Below are 24,602 nucleotides of genomic sequence, written 5' to 3'. Positions count from 1 at the left end.
CCAATCCTGCTTTCCTGGAGGTGACTTGTTCATAGGGGTCACTTTTCAGCAGGGCCAGATTCTATGTGTGGGGCACAGAGTGTGGCTGCCCTGGTCTCAGGGTGCAGAGATACACTCAGCCATCTCCCCTGCATTGGGTAGGGGGTGTGGCAATCCCCTGCTGCAAGGTCATGGTGGGGGATGCTGTGAGCAGCTCAACACCTCACCCTAGTGGCAGAAGTGGTGTGGGGATCTCCAGGTGTTTCTAGGATCTGCTAGGCATTTCCACCTGCCTGTAAACTCCAGATTTCCCCAGCACATTCACTGCGGTGCAATTGGGTCACTGTTTCCATGGCTGAACAGCAAAGAATGGCTCCCAGTTTCCCTTCTATCGGCAGCAGGATTAGCCTGTGTCGGTGGTTAATGAGGTGGATCTAGTTGTAGATTGTTATTCATTCCCCACCTTGACAATTCACACAGTCCCTTTCCCAGGCAGATTCCCAGCACCTCAGTGATCCTGGTAGCAGGGTTGGGTCCTGAGATTTTCAGGGTTCTTTTCCCCTCCACCTGGAGTGAACTCAGCTTTTTCCCTATCCCAGACAATCCATGAAATAGCAGCAGCAGCATAAAGAAAGAGGGGAGAGAACATCTCACGGCCAGGGCTGAATGTGCCCAGAGCCCCCTGCTTGTCCATTGTTTCCATGGAATTTGGCCCCCTGCTTTGCACAAGGGACAGAGAAAGATCTTGCTGTTCCTGTGTCTGTGCAAAGAAAATTGTGCTTCTGTATGAAAGAGAGGCGAGAAATGGCCCCATGATGGGGCAATAGCCTCAGGGTTAAGAGCAAAGGACAATGATGGGAAGGTTCACAATTGACTCAGTAGTTGCATACAAAGGTGCAGGTTTGGCACTTACACTGGGAAATTCAGGCTCAGGTTGGCCACCCCAGTCTAGGTGTAGAAGTTACAACATTTAAACATGAAAGAGGGGCCAATTTCCCCATCATTTCAAACCTTTACACCCAAACACGATGACTTTCTGAATGAACCCTCCTCGTTCAGCCAGAAGATCTTGGGGTGGATGTAGGAGTCACTGGGTAAAATTCTCTGCTCTCTGTTCTGAATCAGGTCAGAGCAGAGGTACCTAGTGATCTAGTCTGGCTGTAAAATCTATAGATCAACACCATTAATATGAAATTAATCCTCAGAAATGGCTGTTCCCCAGCAAAGGGCTCTCCAGGGAAGGGGGCTGTTGAGGAAGGAAAGAAGAAAGATGTCCTCTCCCTGGAGGAACTGGGCTCTGCCCTTTTGACAGAAAGGAGGGGAAGGAAATGGCCACACGATGGCAGCAGAATCTAAGAAATGAAACACAATAGGCTTATGTCCACACTGCAATGAAACACCCAGGGCTGCCCCATACCAGCTCAGGCTCCCGGGGCTTGGGCTGTGGGTGGTAAATTTGCAGTGTAGATATCTCGGCTCAGGCTCAATACCGGGCTCTGAGACCCCATAAGGCTGGGAGGGAGTTAAAAAAAAAAAAGGTAGAACGGCAGTGGAGTATTACCCTGGTCTCAATGGCATTTCTCCATCGGTCTGTCTGCTTTGGGGCAGGGACAATAACACGTCCTGCTGCTTTTGTTATTTCAAAGGGCGGTTTAGGATTTTCATTCTCACACATGGTGCACGAAGCAGGACTCAACCCTCAGGTGTAAACTAAACGAGCCGCCCATAGATTCTGGCAGCCACAATGAGCATTTGGTGTGAGAGCTCAGACCTGACCCTGTCCCAGAGGGATGGGGTCATCTGTGAGGGGACTGGACCACTGACCTATCAGCTCCTAACTCCCAAACTTTCAGTAACTCTATCCTCAGTGCCTGTGAGTGTAATTTAAACCATCAAAAGAGTCATAGTGGGCTAGACCATAGTCTGGACTTCGGGTCTGGAAAAGAGCTGGCACAATCCATAGACCAGGTTGTTATATAAAATGCACATGGATTTTAACACTTCACATACAGTAATGGGAAAGTTGTTGGTTCAGGCTTGTAGCAGTGATGGAATAAACTGCAGGTTCAAATCAAGTCTCTGGAGTACATCCCCCACTGGGATGGGTAATTCAGTCCTTTGTCTAGAGCTTCAGTTTGTATGAAAGTCCCTCCAGAGGTATGAAGCAGGACTGAAGACAAGATGGAGATGAGGCATCAGCCTTTTCTAGTCTCTTGCCATGTGGTCTTTGCTTTCTTTGTCCCAAGGACACTCTATCCAGCACGTGGCGTAGAAAAACCTTAGAGTTCGTCCATAGGCAGGTCCCTGCAGACCTTGCTGAGTCACAAGGCGTATCTGCCTTCTCTCAGTGGGTCGATTGTGTAGCTAATGGTCCTTAATGGGCCATCAAGCAGGCTAGGCAGAACTGACACCAACTTATCTGCGGTGTTCCCCGGAAGCAGAGCACAAGTTTGAAATATGGACAGAACAGAGCCAATACTTATAACATCAACTGCAAAAATGATACACATCTAGAGATGGCATCATTATAATCAGCCAATCAGAACCTCTCCATAGACCCCTTACACGACAACCTTTCTACAATATTGTCTGCAAATATAGAACAGCGGTCGCAATGGTGATCTATACAGTTACAGATTATGTCAGTAACATCACAGGAGGTGACATGGCATCAGTGAGACTGAGACTGGAATACTGCCTCCAGTTTTGGTGTCCTCATTTGAAAAAGATGTTGTGAAACTGGAGCTGGGGCAGCAAAGAGCCACCAAATGTCCTGAGGGCTGGAGAAAAATACCATCTAGTGAGCTATTGAAAGAGCTCAACCTGTCCAGCTTATCAAAAGAAGATTGAAAGGTGACTTCACTGAAGTGTTGAAGTGCATTAATGGAGAGAAAAGACTGGGTATTAAAGGGCTCTTGAATCTAGCAGAGAAAGGCCTAACAAGACCCAATGGCTGGAAGGTGAAAAGAGAGAAATTCATATTACAACAAAGGCACAAATATTCAACAGCGAGGATGATTGACCACAGGAACAAGCTACCAAGGAAAGTGGTGGATTCGCCATCTCCTGATGTCATTTAATGAAGACTAGATGCCTTTCTGGAATGTGTTTGCCCCAAAGTAGCTCTTGTGTCATACAGGAGGCCTGTGATATGCAGGTGGTCAGATTAGATGCTCTAATGGTCTCTTCTGGCCATAAAGTCGACTAATTTCTGAAAAACTGAGTGTAGCATTGGGAGCAGCATCTGATGTTTTCCTGTCTAGCCGGCTTGCTGCCTAGAACGAACGCTCCTTGAGTGGGGTGATCCACAGGGAATAGCTCAAACCTCCAAAGTGCCTGGCCAGGGGCAGGACATTAGCACAGCAAGGTAGGGGTGCGGCAGTGACATCACAAAGGCCTTTTGCAGGACCTCAGCCTATTGGTCCAAGGTGGTGGGGAGGTGGTGACCTCACAGAGAGATGCTGACATCAGCCAGGCAGGACAGGGGCGAGGGGCCAGGGAAACCTCAGAGACCCCTGTGGCTTTGCTTCAGCAAGTCTCCTTCTCCAGGTCTGTCTTTGAGGACTGAGAGAGTATTCAGGTTCATAGACGTGAGCGCCAGGAGGAACCTCTTTCGAGTTTTCTCCTTCCCTTTTAGTGATTTTACTAGAAAACAGCCGTCCCTGTTTAGAAGGTAAGAGCCTCCTGGAGGTTTGAAACCTGTTCAGTCTGATCCATCTGGTGAGAGTTGAATTCTAGGCATGGAAAACACCAGCTTAAGGAGGCAGAATTTTATTGCACACCTGGGTTTTTGTCCCTTAGAATCACTGGGGACATTAGGGTTTGTCCTTTTTGTTTCACCTTCTCCTCCCTCCCTCCCTTTCTCTCCGTCTCTTGCTTCTTTTGTCCTTTCTCCTGTTCTCCTCCCAACACCAGAAGGGGTGTGTGCGTGTGTGTGTGTGTGTGTGTGGCGGGGGAGTGCTCTGCAGCTCCCACTGTGGGAGGTCCACCCAAAACTGGGGGGCTGAAATAGTGCTCGGGCAGTGATTCCCCACAAGTGACCTGGGCCATCCTTTGGGCTCTCTGGTGAGAACCTTCAGCCTCAGTCTCTACCCTGATTGGCTGAGCAGGGGGTTATTGACAAGGAGGAGACTCAGGTCCTTGTTGGTCTCTTTTAAGACCAAGGAAATAAGTCAGAACCAGTTCTGTGTTTGATGGTTTTTGCTGCTTCTATGCATTAATGGTCTCTGAGCAGTTCATGATTCTCTCTAACATTGCAGTTCTCCTCAAATACTTGCATTATAATTCCTGTGCATTGTTGTTGGTCTGGAGCTCATCTGAGAGCATTTTATTCAGGTCATTCAATGTCTGAAATTCAAGATCCGATGGTTAGTTTGAAAATCAGGGCTCTTGGGTCCTATTCCCAACTCTGCCACTGACTGGCCGTGTGACCTAAGACAAGTCAATTCTTCTTTCTCAGATGTAGCTTCTCCCTCTTTCAAGTAGGGATAATAATGATCTGCTCCTACCTAGCTCAACACACTCACTCTTCCCCAACACACACACTGTCTCTCCCCGGAACACAAACAGTCTCTACCCTGCCACGCACACCGCAGTTGAAAAGCAGCTGGCAATCTAGTAAGATGCCTGTGGAACGGTGGGATAGAGAAACCTGCATCATGTGATGCTGTACCAGTCCATGAGGCATTGCAAACCCTTCCCAAAACACCCTGCAGCCAGTTGCACAGTGGGATAGTTGCCCACAGTGCACTGCTCTCTGTTGCCATCCACGAACTGCTAGCATGGATGTGCTCTGGTGACAAAAGGGGCATAGGGAGGACATTCAATAGCTGTTTTAACTAAACACTTTAACTAAAGCAGCAATGCCGGGGGGTTGGTGGCTTCTTTGTTGCCTCACCCTGGAGTAAACTCAGCTTTTTATTCCATTCTTGATGCTTCATGGAATAACAACAGATGACTGAAGAAAGACGTGGACAGGGTGGGTCTCGGGAGGGGCAGAGAGGTTCGAGCGGTGGGCAGAGCAGGTCTCGGAGGTGGGGGCAGTGGGCAGGGCAGGTCTCAGGGGAGAGGCAGAGAGGTGTGGGTGGTGGGCAGGGTGGGTTGCAGGGATGGGTCAGAGCGGTGGCAGCTGGTGGGCAGACCGTGTGGTAGGGGGTGGAGAGGCACGAGCAGCAGGCAGGAAGGCCTTGGGGGAGGAGAGGAGTGAGCGAAAGGTGGCTCAGCCATCCTCAGCCAAAGAGGAAGAGCGGGGGTGGGAAGTGGCCAAATAGGAGCAAGGGGGGAAGCACAGGTGGGGCCTTCACAGAGAGAGAAGGGTGGGGGGTAATGCCATGGTGTAGCAGAGTGGCTATCCGCTCCCGCCTGGTGGGGCTTTAAAACAGCCCTGGGAAGGGGCTTTTAGCTGGAGGCTGCACTGATGGGGAAAGTGGCTGCAGCTGGGGCCACGCCCCAAACTGAAGCCCTGGGGATTATAAGAGGCAGGAAAGCCAGAGCCCAGACAGAGTCTCTCTCTGCTTCAGAGAGAGATGGGCCTGGCTGCTTAAAGGCTGAGGCTAGATACCTGAGGGAAGCAGGGCTGGGGGACAGACTGAGGAGCTAGGGAAGCTCTAGCCAGGAAAGCCCCAGGCTGCGGCCTAGCAGTGGGCCAATAGGTATTGGGGGTTGCAGAGGGCAACCCAGGGGTAGGACAAAGCAGCAGGTCCAAACCCCCTTTGCCTGTGATGAGTGGGCTGATACTGCAGTCTGCCCCAGGATGTGGGGCTAGACCATGACTGTCAGTAGCCACTACTGAGGCAAGGCGGGGATAGTAGCGTGGGGTTCCCCTGGGAGGGGGAGACCCAACCATAAATAGGGGGCACCGGGTCCAGGGAGGGACGCCGGGGCCAGAGAACAGGCGGGTCACCAGCCTGCCGAGGGCGCTCCAGGGCCGGACCGAGGGACATTCCGGGACCGACCAACAGGAGGCGTGGCAGGGGTGAGTACCACCCGTTTACACATGGTCTGGGCACCAATGGGCCCCCCACTTCCAGGGAGCTTCCAGCGCTCACACCCAGCCTCCCCAAATGCAAGAGCCATGGGCCACCTATTCTCTTCATCTTCACTAACCAAGCCCCTCCCCAAGCTATGTTGATGGGAGAAGCCCTCCTGTTGGCACAGCGCTATCTGCACCGGGTTTAGGCTGATATAACTGCATTGCTTAGGGAGGTAAATTTTTTACACCCCTGAGTAATGTAGTTACACCGATCTAATTTTGTAGTGTAGACCTGTCCAAAGAACCTTGGGAGTAAAACTTCACCTGCTCCTCTGCATAACTGAATCCAAACACCAGCAAAGCTTGTCAGGCCCAGATGGAGGTTGGCAGAGAGTCAGGTGTGTGCAGACATGATCCCTTCAGCAACTGTAGGCACCATGGCTTAGCTGACTAAAACCACTGTTTTGTATACAGGAGATCCTGGGTTCAAGTTCCAGTGGTACCTTACTGAGTTGCTTTTGGGGCACCTGGTATTGGCTTCTGTCAGAAGACAAGATTCAGAGCTAGATGGACCTTTGGTCTAGCCTAGTGTGGTTTTTCTTATGGTTTAAATTACACTCACAGGCACTGAGGATAGAGTTACTGAAAGTTTGGGAGTTAGGAGCTGATAGGTCAGTGGTCCAGTCCCCTTTCAGATGACCCCGTCCCTCTGGGACAGGGGCAGGTCTGAGCTCTCACACCAAATGCTCATTGTGGCTGCCAGAATCTGTGGGCAGCTCGTTTAGTTTATGCCGAGGGTGGAGTCCTGTTTTGTGCACCATGTCTGAGAATGAAAATCCTAAACCGCCCTTTGAAATAACAAAAGCAGCAGGACGTGTTTCTGTCCCTGCCCCAGAGCAGACAGACCAATGGAGAAATGCCATGAGTCCAGGGTAATACTCCCCTGCGGTTTTACCATTTCCACTTGCTAAACCCCCTCCCAACCTTCTGGGCTCCTGGAGCAGGGGACTGAGCCTGAGCCGAGACACGGACACTGCAACTTTACAGCCCAAGCCGCATGACCCTGATTAACGTGACACGGGCCAGTCATGGGTGTTTCATTGCACTGGAGAAGTAGCCTAATGTTATGTCTACACTGCGATTAACACACCCAGGGCACCTGTCTCAAAGCCCGGGTCAGCTGACTCAGGGTTATGGGGCTTGGGCTGCAAGACTATAAAATTACAGGGCAGACAGATGGGCTTGAGCCCACCCTCTGAGACCCCCCGAGGGGTGAGGGTTTCCGAACCCAGGCTTCAGTGTGAACACAAATATCTGCACCACAGTTTTTAGCCTCTCAGCTTTAGCTTCATGAGGTCAGATGGTCCAGGCCAGCCACGCTGCCATCTTTATCCCAGGAGAGATGGACTCTAAGGGCACATCTCCATTGCAATGTCAGCCCAGGGGTGGCTCGCTGTGCTCAGAGCAGCACCCTGGAAGCCCCATATTCACCAGTCTCATATAATGATGATACGGTTTGTACAAAGTCTGCCTGGTGAGGTGTCATTTCAAAAGTCTTGGTCTGTTGAACATTAATATTGTGTTGGATTGTGTGTGTAGCATTAGCTGGGAAGTTTTGCTCTGTGTGTGTTACTGAGATGAGGTTGGGAAATGCCCCCCACCAGCCTTTCAGGTGTGACAAGGGAGGAGCCAGACTCGCTGCTGGCCCATTAAAGGGATCCACACTCCCAAGGACTATCCCAGGAACCGGGTACAATGCAGACTTCTCCGAGATAGCACAGCGACAATGGACACTGCTTGACTCACATCCTAGCAAAGGTACTTCCTAGCCAGTTGGAAGAAACTATGAAAGGGGGGTAGAGACATTATGAGTTAGCCTCTCTCCCCCACAACTCAACAGCTGGAAACACACCTGGATGACAAAACTGATTCAGAAATCAGAAGAGAATAATAATAGTACATTCAAACCAAAGTCCCCAAACAGACTAGTAGTGGTTTTTCAGCAGAAAATTTTCAGTTTGGGGAATTCTGTTTTCTCAGTCAGACTTTGCCAAGGGAAGCAGAGAGAAAATGGTTGAGTTGCCTCCTTCAGAACAGCTTGGCCTAGGCACTAGCTCTGGTTCACTGTTGTGGCCTTGCTCAGGTTGGGGGTAGTTTAATTATTTGGGGAGGTCCCAGGGTGTTTGGGGGAGATTATGAGGCTGTTCCCTTTTGAGATAAAAACTAAGAAATGCCGGACTAGAGAATTGTTTTAGAAATCTGGTATTTAGACATTTTATTTGAAGCAAAGGGGGGGGGGGGGGGCGATTCTGAGAAGGTTTTTGTTTGCAAGAAGCAACATTGTTTGATCTGTCATTGTACCAAAGGGGGGAGATGGTTGTCTATAAAGGAGGGTGAAGACTAAATGCAGCCGCTGAGGATGGGAGTTGAACCCATGTGCGCAGAGCACAATGGATTAACAGTCCATCACCTTAACCACTTGGCCACCTCATCTGAGCTATCAAGAAGTGGACAGGAGGAGAAATCTAAGGCCGGCAGAGATAGGGCCACTAAGGAGTTTTTAAATACTAAGCGTAAGCAGGGGCTGAATGAGCTCCCCCCTCACATCTAGTGAGGAGCTGGGGGAAGACTTCAGGAACAGGCCGTGTTTGCACAGACACCCCTACTCTGCCTAGCTATGCAGCATGATGGGGCCGCTTCCCCAAAATGACCAGTTTGGGATGGTGGTGGGTTGCAAATCACTTTAGCATTGAGTGCAATGAAATGTTATTCTCCTTCCTGTACGAGTACCTAGGCCGTCCTGACGGAGGGGTGGGTGGGTGAGGAATCGCTTTCATTGGACGGCAGAGAAGTGATTGAGGACGTCACCTTAACCCAGTGGGCCCCAAACATTTCACACTGCGCCCTCGTATCCATGGCTGTGGCCCCTCGGAAGCCGCGGTCGAGAACCGGGGCTGGGAGTGGGGCCGTTGCTTGCTGGGGAGAGGGGTGCGGACAGAGGTAAGGGGGTCGAGGCCGGGCTGGGAGCCAGGGGCCCAGGCTGAGGGGGGGTTGGGGAAGAGCTGGGACTGAGTGGGGCTCCCTCCCTGCCCTCCATGGGGGCTGGCTCAGGCCCTGAGGTGCCCCCATCAATCTTCCTCTGTGTCCCCCTAGGAGTCACGCCCCACATTTTGGGGTCCGCTGCCCTAAACTGACCCCTAGTCACTAAGCAGGGGCTAGTGATGCTAAAGCCTAGGGACAGGGAGCTTTGCCAGAGTGGAGCCTGTAGGTCACATGCTGTGGGGCTGTGACGGGCACACAGGCTCCGTGCTCTGGAACAGCTCGGAGTCAAACCCAGGCAGGAGCCTCCTCAGTGTGACCCCCCCAGGGGACGCTCTCACTGGGGGAAGCCTCCTTGGCTTCAGCCCCTCCTGGGACTGACCTTGGACCTTTCAGCCCCCCTGTTCCACACCAGGAGCTTCCTGCAGTGAGTCCACCTGAATCGGACACCTCGGAAAGCCTCACCCCCCCGAAGGGGAGTCCTGCACCCCAACTTCCACAGTCCCCAGTGACTCTCCGCCAGCGCTGTACAACAGAAGGTTTGTTAGGGGTCTGGGATCCAGCCTGGGAAAGTTCTGTGTTCGCACAGGAAGCAGGAAGATTCAGCAACGTCCATCTTGGGGAGACCCCGAACTCAGAGCCTGGGCTCTCCCCTTGAGTCCCCAAACCCAGCAGACTCCTTGCTCCCAACAGCCCAACTCAGCCAGGCCCTTTGCCCCTCGTCTGTCCTCTGTCCTGTTTCCCTGGCAACCTGCCCACCTGGCCTCCAACTCGTTCTTTGTTCTCCGACTCCTCCCGGCCAGCTGGCCTCTTGCAGCAGGTGCGCCCCGGCCAGCGGTTGCTAGGAGACAGAATTTGTGGCCATTGTCTGGGCCCAGGCAGCCAGACAGCAGCCACACCTGCCCTTTGGGGGTCTCTGCCAAGATTTAACCCCCTTGTCCCACCACCGAGATCACTGGTCCCAAAACATTTCAGGGTCATGCCCCCCACCCCTGTCCGTGCTCCCCCTGAGTCGTGGCTGGGAGTGGGGCCGCAGCTAAGGGGGAAGGGACACAGACAGGGGGAAGGGGGCTGAGGCAGGGGCCAGAGCTGGGGCTGGAGCCAAGAGTGGAGCTGGGTGGCTCCTCCTCCCCACCCCCATGGGGGCTGGCCTGGGCCCAGCTGCATCCCCCTGAATGTTACTCCATTCCCCCTGGCAGGGGGCACCCCACATTTTGGACCTTTAACCTAGATAATTGTGCAACAAATAGGGGAAACTGAGGTACACACAAGCTGCAAACAAAACATCCAGAAAATTCCCCCTTCGTCACAGGGGAGTCAGTGGGGTCTGAGCTGGGCAGCAGCACAGGAAAGTGGGGAGGTTAAACTGCAAAATATCCCCCTGTGTTCCCGCAAAAGCCTCTCGTTTATCCCCTAACCCCCTCCCCATGAAAATCTCTACCCTGCCCTGGCCCACACAGACCCCCTCACTCCAACGCAGATTTTTAACTTTTGTTACTTGTCCTTGGCCTTCCACAAACATTGTTCCCATCAAAATCATCAAAGGCTTTTACAATGAGAATGAGAAAACAAACTAAATCAAACCCAAAGAAACCGCTATCGACCTCCCCACCACACACACTTTGGGTCTGAATTTTTCTACTGAAATGTTGAGGCAATAAAACTCTCACTGCTCTTGTCCAGAAACAAACCTAAGCTCCCCATGCAGTACCTGGGGCATCTATGTCTGACCCACCAAGGCTTCAGCTCCTTTGGGGAGATTTCCAGCTGCCCAGTCCTGCTGCTATTACAGGGGAGCAATTCCTGTCAGCATTTATCTCAGCCCCGTTCTGGGCATCACAGCTTTCTCCGGGAAAGGGCAGCGAGTGGTTCTAGGGTCCAGTGATCCTCCTCCAAACCGAGCTAGAACCTGGGACTCCTTCCCCTTCCCCAGGCTGTGGGTGGGGAGGCATTTCACAGGGCTCTCGGAGCTATAGCCCGTGGCTAAGGAGAGAGAAAAAGCCTCCTACCCCCTCTGCTCTGGGGGCTGGGTTTCCTCCTGAAGCCTCTGCCCCCCACCTAGTGCCTATGGCTCAACCCTGACCCTTGCTGCTGCTCCTTGCTATAGACTGTGAAAGGAGCGGAGGCAGCGCAGGAGCCTTCTGGGGACGCAGATCTGAGGCTTTGGGAGAGACACATTGTCTGAGACATCAGAGCGCTGCAAACCCTGCAGCCACCCCCTCAATCCGGGGCCTGTTCCAGCCCTGAGTCTGGGCTACCGCGATCCCTCCCCCAGAGCAGGGCGCCCACAGATTACAGCCTGGAAATAGGCGTGTGAGACTAACTCCTGCTTTCCCTGACAGGGCCTCCCCTAGACCAAGTGGCATCCCAGGCAAGACGTGTCTTCGGTGCCCCCCCCACCCCCGCTCCATATGTTAAACCATTAAATACCTTATATTTTATTGCATTTGTAGCTCATTTCATGATTTCGATGCACAATCTGGATGCATGATTTTCCCTATCATATAAGACAATAAATGTTCATGCTAGGATGTGTAAATCTGTATTTATTCATGCCATATATAAGCAAATTAAAAATCATTTCTTTTAAGCATATACAAACTTTTAATTTTGACAGTAACTGAAATGTACTAACATCTAGCAATGGAGCACTCACCAGCACAGGGTGGGCCGGTATTAAATAGTGTTACAGTCGGAGACAGACAGCGTTAGGATGTTAACCCCAGGCCCCTTGTTCAAAGGTCACTTCTCTCGCCTTTCCCCCATGAACTGAAGTGCAGCATTTGAGAGATCCAGAGACTAGTTGATGATGTTTCCAAGGGCTAAATAGCAAGCGATGTCCATCTTGCATTGGCCAGTGTTGACTGGAGAGATGGTTTATGGAGAATAAACTTCAAGGTGAGAAGCAGCAGCCCAAAAAGGTCCCCTGCAGGTGCTGAAGTAGCTTAGTTGGGAGAGCGTTAGACTGAAGATCTAAAGGTCCCTGATTCAATCCCAGGCTTCAGCAGGCTGTTTTATCCCTCTTTCTGCAGCAGTGGGCTCTTTCCTGGAAGCACAGCACTGCCTTTACTCAATGCAAGTCCCTCATTTTGGGCTTCACTGCAGGAAAAGGCAGCATTGGCTTCTGCACCCAGTTGGCCCACCGAACCTTTCTTTCTTCTCTTGCTGCTTCTCAGCAAGGGGAAGAAAAAGAAGCTCCCCCTCAAGCTAGAGTCACAAGGGTGATGTAATGACGACTTCCTGATCCCTGGCTCCAGTCCTCTGCTCTTCCAGCTGACCCATCAAAGAGCTACTGCCAGTTTCTCCAGGTTCGCCCATCAGTGTGTGCCAGGGTGAGCACCACCAAAGTGCAGGGAATTTGAGGGCAGGGCAGGGCAGGGCAGTGCACTGTAATGGAGTTTCTGTAGTGTAGTGGTTATCACATTTGCCTAACCTGCATCAAGCAGGCGAGGCAGAACTGACACCAACTTGTCTGGGGTGTTTTCCAGAAGCAAAGCACAAGTTTGAAATACAGGCAGCATAGAAGCAATATTCATAATGTCAACTACAAAAATGATACACATCTAGAGATAGCATCATTATCAGCCAATCAGAACCTCTCCATAGACCCCTTACACAACAACCTTTCTACAATATTGGCTGCAAATATAGAACAGCGGTCGCAACGGTGATCTATACAGTTACAGATTATGTCAGTAACGTCACAGGAGGTGACACAGCATCAGTGAGACTGATACTGGAATACTGCCTCCAGTTTTGGTGTCCTCGTTTGAAAAAGATGTTGTGAAATTAGAGTTTGGGGCAGCAAAGAGCCACCAAATGTTCTGAGGGCTGGAGAAAAATGCCTTCTAGGGAGCTATTGAAAGAGCTCAACCTGTTTAGCTGATCAAAAGAAGATTGAAAGGTGACTTCACTGAAGTATTGAAGTGTCTTAATGGAGAGATAAGATTGGGTATTAAAGGGCTCTTGAATCGAGCAGAGAAAAGCATAACAATACCCAGTGGCTGGAAGGTGAAAAGACACAAATTCATATTACAATTAAGGCTCAAATATTCAACAGCGAGGATGATTCACCACAGGAACAAGCTACCAAGGAAAGTGGTGGATTCTCCATCTCTTGATGTCATTTCATGAAGACTAGATGCCTTTCTGGAATGTGTTTGCCCCAAAAGTAGCTCTTGTGTCATACAGGAGGCCTGTGATATTCAGGGGGTCAGATTAGATGCTCTAATGGTCTCTTCTGGCCATAAAGTCGACTAATTTCTGACAAACTGAGTGTAGCATTGGGAGCAGCGTCTGATGTTTCCCTGTCTAGCCGGCTTGCTGCCTAGAACGAACGCTCCTTGAGTGGGGTGATCCACAGGGAGTAGCTCAAACCTGCAAAGTGCCTGGCCAGGGGCAGGACATTGGCACAGCAAGGGAGGGGTGTGGCAGTGACATCACAAAGGCCTTTTGCAGGACCTCAGCCTATTGGTCCAAGGTGTGGGGGGGAGGTGGTGACCTCACAGAGAGATGCTGACATCAGCCAGGCAGGACGGGGCGAGGGGCCAGGGAAACCTCAGAGACCCCTGTGGCTTTGCTTCAGCAAGTCTCCTTCTCCAGGTCTCTCTTTGAGGACTGAGAGAGTATTCGGGTTCACAGACGTGAGCGCCAGGAGGAACCTCTTTCGAGTTTTCTCTTTCCCTTTCAGTGATTTTACTGGAAAACAGCCGTCCCTGTTTAGAAGGTAAGAGCCTCCTGGAGGTTTGAAACCTGTTCAGTCTGATCCATCTGGTGAGAGTTGAATTCTAGGCATGGAAAACACGAGCTTAAGGAGGCAGAATTTCATTCCGCACCTGGATTTTGTCCCTTAGAATCACTGGAGACATTGGGGTTTGTCCTTTTTGTTTCACCTCTTGCTCCATCCACTGTCTGATCCCTCTTTTCTCTTCGTCTCTTGCTTCCTTTGTCCTTTCTCCTGTTCCCCTCCCAACACCAGGTTTTTTTCTCCTGCTGATAACCGCTCACGTTAACTGATCACTCTCGTTATAGTGTGTATGGCAACAACCATTTTTTTCATGTTCTCTGTGTGTATAGATATTTCCTACTGTATTTTTAACTGCATGCATCCGATTAAGTGGGTTTTAGCCCACAAAAGCTTATGCTCAAATACATTTGTTAGTCTCTATGGTGCCACATGTTCTCCTTGTTCTTTTTGCAGATAAATTAATGGAGGTTAAGTCCATTAATGGCTATTAGCCAGGATGGGTAAGAATGGTGTCCCTAGCCTCTGTTTGTCAAAGGGTAGAGATGGATGGCAGGAGAGAGATCACTTGATCATTACCTGTTAGGTTCAGTCCCTCTGGGGTACCTGGCATTGGCCACTGTTGGCAGATAGGATATGGGGATGGATGGACCTTTGGTCTGACCCAGTATGGCCGTTCTTATGTTCTTATGAAGGGAGGGGCAGAGCCTTGCAACAGAGTTTCTGTAGTGTAGTGGTTATCACGTTTGCCTAACACGCAAAAGGTCCTTGGTTCAAAACCAGGCAGAAACATGAGGGCTTAAATTTTCCCAGCTCCTAGTGGCCTGTCCCTGCTGTTGTAGGAACAGCAGTGATTTCTATGCTCAATAGGTCTGTTATACTTCCCCCATTCCCATTTTTGTCTCCTCTCCCTCTCTGAATGCCTGTGAAGTGGCTTTCCCCCGCTCCCTCCTGCAATGCTTGTGGGATGAAGGGGCTGGTTGAACAGCTGGAAGATCAGAAGAGCTCCTAGATAGACAAGGTGTCTGGGACTCTCATTAGGCAGCACTCGCACACCCAGAGCAGGGACACTGGCTGAGGTGGAGTGTGACCCACCAGATGCAGCCAAGTCATCTCCAGTCGCAGGCCATGAGGAGCAGGTCCTTAAAAGGGGAAGGGGCCCTGTGCTCAGGAGTCACTCACAAGCTTGTACCTCCAGTGAATGCCCTTCGCCCTGACTGCCTGGCCAGTGGTTCGCTGCATTGCAGTTCATTGTGCCTCAGGAAGACTTACCTTCATCGCACCATCCATCGCGGCGCTGTGGGACACGTACCTGGCAGAATCCTGTGCCTGCCTCTTGGCTTCCCAGGGGTGGCTACTTGCAGCCCAGGAGAAGAAGGATGGTTCTGGTGAAAGGAAGACAAGCAAAGCTCTGGGAGGAAATTTGGGTGTGGGCTCTGCGCTGGGGGTGGGGGGTGGGGTGCAGGAGGGGTGGTGCAGCTCCCAAAGTGACCAGTACACACAACCCTCCGGCAGCAGCTCCTAGATGAGTGGGGCCAGGGGATCTCCATGTGCTGCTGTCTGCAGGCGCTGCCCCCAGAGCTCCCATTGGCTACAGTTCCTGGCCAATGGGAGCTGCAGAGTTGGTGCTCGGGGCAGGGGCAGCACGTGGAGACACTCCCCCCACCCCAGGGGATGCTGGGACATGCCAGCCACTTCTGGGAGCGGCACGGAGGGACGGAGGTAGAGTGGGCACGGAGCCACCTTAGTGCTGCTGGCACATCTCTGCACACCTGTTGGGGGAGGGGAGCAGAGGGCCTCCATGTGCTGCCTGGGGTAGGGGCAGAGCACGGAGCTGCCTCCCCTCCCCCGGGTCTATTCCAGGAGTGGGTGGGTGGGGTCTTTTGGCCTGCAGGGTGCAGCAGGTCGGACTAGGTGATCACACTGGTCCCTTCTGACCTTAAAGGCTCTGAGTCTAAAAGGGAGAGGGAAGTAAAGGAAATTAAAAAATAAAAATGAACAAAGCATTGTAATACCAGGATGACTCCAACTGCTCATTATATAGTCCCACCCCTTTCTTCCCACACTGGGTGTTTAACGACCTGTTGGGATTTGGGACACTGATTCTCTCATTCCATTGATAAACTGATATAACATGACTGAAATTAAACCAATTCCCAGTGGAGGAATCATCACATGGGCTGGGAATCAAACCCAGGTCAACTGCTCGGAAGGCAGCTATGCTCACCACTATACCACCAATGCATCTGGTGAAAGTCTCTGATTTTTCACACTTGGTGTCTGGTCACCTTACTTCTCAGCATGAGGCAAATGTCTCTGTGGTCTCTGCCATTCATCGTGGGGAGTTTCCCCACTGATAACAGTTCTTGCTGGGTTGGGGAGGGGAGAGAGAAGAGGCGTTTATTCTGTTTCATTCCTCTCCATTTTCTGTTCCTCCCCTTCCCTTCCAGGGTCCTCCCTTCCATTTCAGACTGTGCAGTGACACCCTCCCCGCACCCAGGACTCTCGAGCCTCTGGAGCAGCACGATCCTATGAGATCCTCAGTGACCAAGGGTCTTTTCTAACTTCCATGAGACCCAGCTTGAATCTAAAGGAAGCGCTCTTCCTTCCTGGGGATCCTCTCTCCCTTCCTGGTGTCGAAGAAAAACTCAGTTCTCACTTTTTGTTTGGATGCAGCAAAATCAAATACTTTATTATTTCTCCAGTAATTACCATGGAGGGAGAGAGTGCCATAGGACACAGGGTCCTGGACAGGTCTCTCAACTGGTAAACAATCACAGCAAGCCTTTATACCTTTTACAGACAATTTCTAGCAATAATACAGACAGTAAAAAACAACAAATACATTTTGTTTATACATAAGCTTTCCTGCTATCTCACTAGAAAAACAAGACTGCACATTGCAAGGTCGTAATAACTTTCACACAATTCACTCTGTCTTACATTATCTTGCTTCCTCACGTCACCAGGGTCACAGTTAACCTAACTCATGCTAACTAACATTCATTAAGATCTCTTCAAAACCTTGTTAATTATTTACTGGCTTCCACACTCCCCCCTTTTGTACTTCTAGTACAACAAACATTTCAAATCCCAATTTGCATCAAACCATGGATATCAGATTCTACAGCAAATATGTCAATCTTAGGGTTTTCATGGGATGTAATGACAATGCATGATCAGCACGAACATGAAAGGTATTGCTATTCTTACGTTATTTACAACAACAACAACAATATAATCCTAAATTAACTAACAACACTACAAATAATAACAATCCTATAGGAATAATATAATGGGGCTGTTGTACAATCGTGAACACAAAGCACAAAACATCATACCTAGTACATAAAGTAAACACTCTATAAGCTGTATGAAAGGCATTCCTTCCAGCTTGATATACATTCTAAAACAGGGGAATTTGCCCTTGCAATTCAGAGATTCTTCGAACCTTTGGTAACAATGAAAGCAAATTTTGAAACCAATCAGGTACTATTCTAGTCCAATTAAAATATACCTGAAATCTAAGAGCTACATGTAACATTCTATCTGCAGGCCAGGAAATGATAGGATTGCCTGCAGCAGTGGTAAGATCAATATGTATATCTTGTAAAGTGGTGTCATTAACGCACACACAGCTATCATTAGCTTGAAAAAGTGGGTGTCCTGTCAGGGTAGTTCCTTGACCTCCACCCTCTCAACAAATATTGTCATAAACAGTGACAACTTCCCCTAGCTTCAGTTTATAGATACACTGAGCTGTGGTGGTTCTAACGGCCAAAATGTCCATTGACTCTCTATTCTTATCCAAAATGTCAGGTGTCATTCCAGGGGTACTGTCTAGAAATCAGTTGGAGATACCAGGTGGTCTAATTTCCCCAGATGTCTCGGTAAACAATTACAGTCCCACAGGCATCCTCCCCATGGACACAGCAGGATTCGGTATGTGGGAGCCCACACCCACCCTAACCGGTCCATATGCTTGGAAGGAGCACTGTGAATGTCCACACTTCCATCCAGAAAGTGTCCAAGTCTGTCTTCATGACCACAGATCAGATGGTACTCCTGACGTGTCTGGAAGGGCAGTGGGCCAAGTCTAGTCCAGATCCCACTGCAATGCCGTCCCAGCCTCAGTGATATTCAATACCATCTCTGTCAGTAACTTCTGGGTCATAGAACTAAGGGTGGAAATTACATGTAACTCAGCAACTCCAGCCTGTACTGAAGATAGCTGAGCTTCAAAAATAAGACTAGTGGCCTTTTCTAGTTGCCCCAATTTCTTATCATGTTCTTGGCCTGGAAGAATAGTCCAAATGGCTACTACACTATTGGCCAGATGAAATAACCCAGCCCTTTTTGTTGTGCTAATCTAATGGTAGCCCCTTGTGAGCAATCTGGGTATGTAGAAAACTGGATAAGGGCAATGTCAGGTAAAATCCAATTAGGGAGGGCAATACATACTGAAGGATTTATCCAGAACACAGGGCGCAGCCTGTAGAATAAACCCCAAAATCCAATTAATACCACAGTCCCAAGCATGGGTCCCACAAAGTTCTTCCTGCCAGTATGTAATTCTTTGTTTCTTCACCAGGGTCAGTTCTCAGTGTCCTTTTCAGTCAGGAATTCCTGGACTTTGGCAATGTCAGTGGAGTGAGTGTGTCTTCTTCTTTCCCAAAACAATCGAGGTTTAGCATCCTACAGGGGAGAGGTTTCCAGCACATATCACCCTGTAATAGCTGTGCTCTTTTCTAGAAAAGTCTAAAGGCACAGTTGGTCTGTCAGTGGTCAAGGGAGCTTTTTCCCTGCCGTCCAGAAGTACAGTAGAACTAGAAGAAAGAATAGGCTAATCATCAATAGGAAAATTCTTCTGATGTGGAGGGGTCTTTTTGCAGTGAGAATCCTGGGTCCAAGCAGTCAGTTTGTGGCACTTCACAGCGGTGTCGGTAGTCAGCAGGACTGGGAAAGGGCCTTTCCAGCATGGAGCCAAGGCAGTCTTTCGTTGATGGATCTTTATGTAGACCCAGGCTCCTGGTTCCAACGAGTGGCAAGGTTGCACAGGATCCTTTGGTAGTGCTTCCATCACCTGTGTATAAAAAGACTTAACACATTTCATTAGTGCCTGACAATATTTAAGCATTATGTTATCCAGCAAATGAATGTCCATCTGAGCTGGGGCTAGCGGGGGTGCAGTTGGTAGTCAGCATTGGGTGTCCTGTCAAATTTCATGAGGGCTGAGTCCAGTCGTTCGATTGGGAATGGTTCTCATACACCTCAGTGCCAAAAGAAGGGCATCCGGCCACCTTAAGTTCGTTTCAGCACAAATCTGGGCCAGTTTATTCTGTAAAATCCCGTTCTGGCGTTCCACTGTCCCAACTATGGGTGGTGAGGGCAGTGAGTTGCACATAACTCCTTCACAATCGGTCCAGTAAAAATGAATTCCACGATCACTGTTGATACCCACAGGGATGGCAAAACGTGGCACAAAATCTTTAAGCAAAATGTCACAACAGTCCTGACACCTGCTTTCCTTCAGGGAAAAGCTTTAACCCAATTGGTAAATACATCAACTAAAACAAGTACATATCCATAACCACAACATGTAGACATCGAAATAAAATCAATCTGAATATTTACAAAAGGTCCCCAAGGAGGAGAGTGGGCTGGCCGCTGCACACCAATCTCGTGTAACTGCAGCAAACATTTCCCCCCCCTTCTTCCCTTGGTAGGCAGCCAAGCGGTGTCCTTGACTGGGGCCAGCGCATGTTAGCCATTCTCTACTTGGCTTTTTTTTTTTTCTTCATTTAACCTACAAAGGAAACTTTTACTCTTCAATTATACACCTTTTTCATACCATGAACACATAAACAGTACTGTTATACAGTACAGAAGTATTATCATTCAATGTATGCCACATATACCCTTTCACTAAAATAACCTTATTACAGAACTTTGGAAGAACAAGCCAGGACAAGCACACCCACTTTGAGAAGTTCACTTAATATAACTTCTAGTCCAATAGCTATCCACCATCCCCAGCCCTCTGGCTAAAGTCTGAGGTAGCCAGAAGGATCCCTCGTACAATATGGGGAGTGGGTTAACTTTTCATGTCCTTGCTTCCAAAGACTGTCAGTATGCAAATTTTAACAACAATTCTCAATTAAAAGATTTGGCCAATGTAGTTTCTTTCCCTTACTGAAGAAAATGTATTAGACTTTAGTATATCACATTTTTCTGATATAACTAAACACTTTGTACTCTAAGTTGAACAAAACAAGTATCTGCATTGCAATGCAACATTTTCGCTTGATGTCAAATCAGACCATCTCATGAAAATATTAAACACAACAATTCTTTGGCAAAACACCACAAAACAGAACATAGAACACGCAACATAATTGTGACTGCCAGTAAATCATAGTATGTTGAATGCTGTGTAGCTGGCATTAATGTTCTTTGATTATCTGAAAGACAAAAACAGAGGTCCACCCCTTCGGGGCAGTTAAATACTTAAAATATACAAATACTCTTGTTGATTCTAGGCAAAACAGAGGAATTACCCCATATTTTCTCGTATGTGCTTCTTAGACAGCCCTGGTTCAGCGGCCTCTACCTTATCAGTTAGTTAATTTGCATTAACACAGATGCTCTCCGGCTTGCTTTTTATTTCTTTTAACTCCTGCTTTTAAACACTGAAAGAAAACATCACCACTTATAATGCCTGTAAGGCCTAATACAATGTCATTACATAGCACTGTATACATTCTTCAACTGATTTAACAAAATTGTTCATAGCCAAATGAGTGCAATCTAATAATTTCTTTGCCTGAATTCATTCACAAACATGTCAAAGACACCAAAAAACTGTTCTCTTCAGCTTTTTCACAAAGTTTAAGTGCTGTTCCCCCAGCAAACACAGAGTCAATTTTTCATTTTCCCTTAAAAATCAATTGCTTTCTCCTTCCAACAGCCACTTTACCAATGCAAATCACCATTCCAAATATCCTTCTGAGTATTTGAAATCCTCATGCTTATATTCACTTACTCCTTCTTTCCACTACACCCTCAAAAGTTTCCAAATCTCTCTGTCTGTTGCCCGCCTGCCTGGGCCCGATCCTTTTTTCCTCACTGAATCGTCCCGTCCATGGACACTAGCTTGTTCCACAACCAGTTCTTAGCTAGGAGGGTGGGCTACACAACTAGCCCCCACCCTTCTGGTCTTGTCCCCAAAACATTTCTACTCACAAGACTACCTGAGTCCTTCCTAGTAAGGCTTGCCACCTGGGCAAAAATACATGGCCATTCACTTAACACATAATCCAAACCCCTTTGGGGTCTACCCAGAGACCCACCCATTTGTCTGCTGACACTTAAACAGAAAAGAAAATTACACAAAAAACAAAGAAAATTACAGTCTAAGCCAAATTTTTCTACTTCTATTATATTGTCCGCTACGGGGGGGCGGGACTGTAAAATTTCAGGACAACCTCAGAGCTTCATCGCACACATGGCTTCCACCCTGAGGAATTACGAACGAGAAGTTCAGTTCCGCTCACACACCTAACGCCCAAATGAACAGAGCAGAAAAACATCAGTAACCGGTTAAACAAAACAGAGCCAAAGCTAAATAGTGCACCAAAACCAAATAGTGTTTCCTTATTCTATTAGAGCTCACCTGTAATCATGCTATTCTTAACACAAAACACCAACAGTACCAAACAAAGCAAACATAAACTAACCAGGGTAAAACAGATAGATGGTGTAAATTCTGCAATTGCTCACCAAACTGTGACAAATTCCTATTACTAATTTATCCTCATGTCAGGTGATCAAACTGACAGAGCATATAATCAAATTTTAAAGCTTCATTAAAATAATAAAACAACAATGGAGAGTGTTGGGAATGCTCCCACATCACTGGGAAAAATATGAATGCCCCAAGCCTTAAGCCACTTTAATACTTACACATATCCAGACTGGCATGTCTGTGTATAATGTTCAGAGAAGGGAAATAGGTGGACGGAGATTATCCTGTATACAGCTTGTCCAGCATTTCCAACATGCTGCCACTCTTGGGATGGCTGTTCTTTTACACCCTGGAATCTCCTGCGGCGTCTCTTTCAGAGATTCCAGTTCAGGTCAGCTGCCTGTCCGGCTTCAGGGTTGCAAAAACTGTTGGATCTCACTGAACCGTTAAGCTTTGCAAATGCAATCTCAGTTTTGTAACTTATACTGCTTTTTGGTTTGCCTTTTTTATTTTCCACAACCAGCTGGGGCTGAAGCAGTTTTACTTAGCACTTAGCATAGTCCGCACTAATTCATGACCTTGAAGACAAAACAACTTCTCCCTTATCTCAGGGCTAAGCCGAATTTCAAATTAACCTGTTCCTAGACAAATTGCTCACACTGTAACAGAGGTTTTTCTTTGTGATTAAAGCTCCACTGAGATATATGATCTTATCTAGATTGAAGGTACCTTCTAATGGGCATTGTTTAAATGAATTTTCACGCGTATACAGATTCCAATCATTTAAATACCTGCAGGTTTTAGGACCATAATGTACGTACATGTAATATGCTGGGGCACCCTTAGGGGGTGAGGTGGAATATTTAGACAGTCCCTTACCCATTTTCCACTCACACAGGAGAGACTCACAAGGAAAGGGGAGGGAAGATGGGTTTACACACTCCTAGACCCAGGCAGCTTCCTCGCCGGACTATGCCAGGCTGAGTCAGCCCACCGTGGGTCGGATCTCCTAAAGATCCACTAGATACTGGGCTAGCCCGGTAACTGCCACTCACACTGGTGTACACACACACACACCAAGGCCTCTTTTTCTTCCTTTTTCTTTCTCTTTCTTTTTTTTTAACCCTTTTTCAACCTTTTTATCTTTTTTTTTTTTTTTTTAAAACCATGATGCATCTTTACCTGGTCCGGACCAATACCATGAGGCGGTATGACAACCCCTCTTGAGGTGGTAAAAACCTCAGCACTGGTGCATTCTAATGCATTTACCTATGCATTACCTTATGCATTTCCTTATGCATTTCCTTGGCCAACTCAGCAGGTCCCAGTACTGCAATAAACTAACCTTATTGGGGCCTCTCCCCAATACCACTTTGCATCTGATCCTGCTGCACAGTCAATAAGTTCAGATGGCGTGAGCCCAACAGAGAGACAGACGTCCTCAGGGAAAATCCTCCTCCGATACCCCAATAGAGATTTCAAAAGGTCTCATACCTCTCATGTGGCGCCATGGGGTTCGAAGGGGAATGATCCGTAGTAGTTGTCTGTGGGTCCGTGGGCGTTGCCATCCCGGACGAGCCCCCAAATTGTCGAAGAAAAACTCAGTTCTCACTTTTTGTTTGGATGCAGCAAAATCAAATACTTTATTATTTCTCCAGTAATTACCATGGAGGGAGAGAGTGCCATAGGACACAGGGTCCTGGACAGGTCTCTCAACTGGTAAACAATCACAGCAAGCCTTTATACCTTTTACAGACAATTTCTAGCAATAATACAGACAGTAAAAAGCAACAAATACATTTTGTTTATACATAAGCTTTTCTGCTATCTCACTAGAAAAACAAGACTGCAAGACTGCACATTGCAAGGTCGTAATAACTTTCACACAATTCACTCTGTCTTACATTATCTTGCTTCCTCACGTCACCAGGGTCACAGTTAACCTAACTCATGCTAACTAACATTCATTAAGATCTCTTCAAAACCTTGTTAATTATTTACTGGCTTCCACAACTGTATGTAAAGTTATGAGATTTTAGAGTATGATATTACTGAAAAAGTTACAATTCTGGGGAACACCCACGGAGCAGTTCCTCAGAGACAGCAAGGCAAACAGCTGGTCAAACAGCCATTCTCCTGCAGGGGGAAGGTGTGAAGAAGACATTTACATTCCATCACAGGGACCTCTTGAAGCTGTTGTGGAAAAAGACCACACGATTGATTTTGAATCAGCTCAGCCTGAGGTTCTTTTCTTGGTTGTGCGCAGGGGGCGACAGCTACTGGAATACTGTCCCCCTGAGCTAAAAATCAAAGAAGCCTTTTAAAGCTTAAAACCCCAAACAACGACACATACGTTGCACGTTAATTTCCTTATTTGGAATATATTGCAAAATATGATGCAGGTCAAAAGCGAGCTGAACAATCAGTTTTCCATATTCGGCCTTTCCTGTTATTGTTATTACACCTGGTGATATGGGAGCAAGACTCTGCATGTCTCAAGAAATGTCACTACCAACCTAGGCCATTTTCACATGCTGGGTGCAATCCAGAGCAGTGAGGAGTTGTGTCATCTGTAATCCTGGGTGAGATTCAGTGTTCTGCTGCTGGAGATCCCCTGTCTGGATACTCCCAGCCAGCATTCAAGGACGCGCGAGTGTCTGTGTGATAAGTAACCCTGGACCGGCAGCTCTGACTCCAGCCTCCTGCTTGTTACACCCCAAGCACATTCTGGTTTGGGTAGAGAAGGCTCAGGGTTTGAGAGAAGGCCGGGGGTAGGAAGCTTCTGTTGGTTATGCTGGACCTAACCCCCAGTTTTACTTGAGTAAAGAGGAGCTATTTGACACTGTGTGATACTGCTCCTGTGCTCTGTTCCCAAAGTGTTCTGCAGCATGGGAGGGTCTCTGGTAGTGTGTGTGTCACTGGCATATTGGGGTGATGCAGAAACAGGACAGAGTAGAGGTGGCATTGGGGGGCTGGCGTGAACCTTAACTCTTCATTTCCCCTTCGAAGAACCGAGGGGACAGGAACCCTTACCCAGCGAGGTCAGTCTCATAGTTCTGCTGCATGACATCCCAGTAGAGGGCTCTCTGAGCGGGGTCCAGCAGAGCCCACTCTTCCCTGGTGAA

General features: G+C 48.5%; 2 non-coding genes and 1 pseudogene across 2 annotated transcripts; 2 read left to right on the top strand and 1 right to left on the bottom strand.

The window, feature by feature from the left end:
* Window positions 1-24,602, top strand: part of LOC120381541 — a 682,838-nt pseudogene that overhangs the window by 553,496 nt on the left and 104,740 nt on the right.
* On the bottom strand, window positions 8,362-8,443 carry TRNAN-GUU. The gene has a single exon. It is a non-coding gene; the product is annotated as a tRNA-Asn (tRNA).
* Window positions 14,453-14,525, top strand: TRNAV-AAC. The gene has a single exon. It is a non-coding gene; the product is annotated as a tRNA-Val (tRNA).

The sequence above is a fragment of the Mauremys reevesii genome, linkage group 14 (genome assembly GCF_016161935.1).
Source record: "Mauremys reevesii isolate NIE-2019 linkage group 14, ASM1616193v1, whole genome shotgun sequence".
NCBI classification, from domain to species: Eukaryota; Metazoa; Chordata; order Testudines; family Geoemydidae; genus Mauremys; species Mauremys reevesii.
Note: the sequence above shows the minus strand (reverse complement) of the source record. Positions and strands in the feature narration are given on the sequence as shown.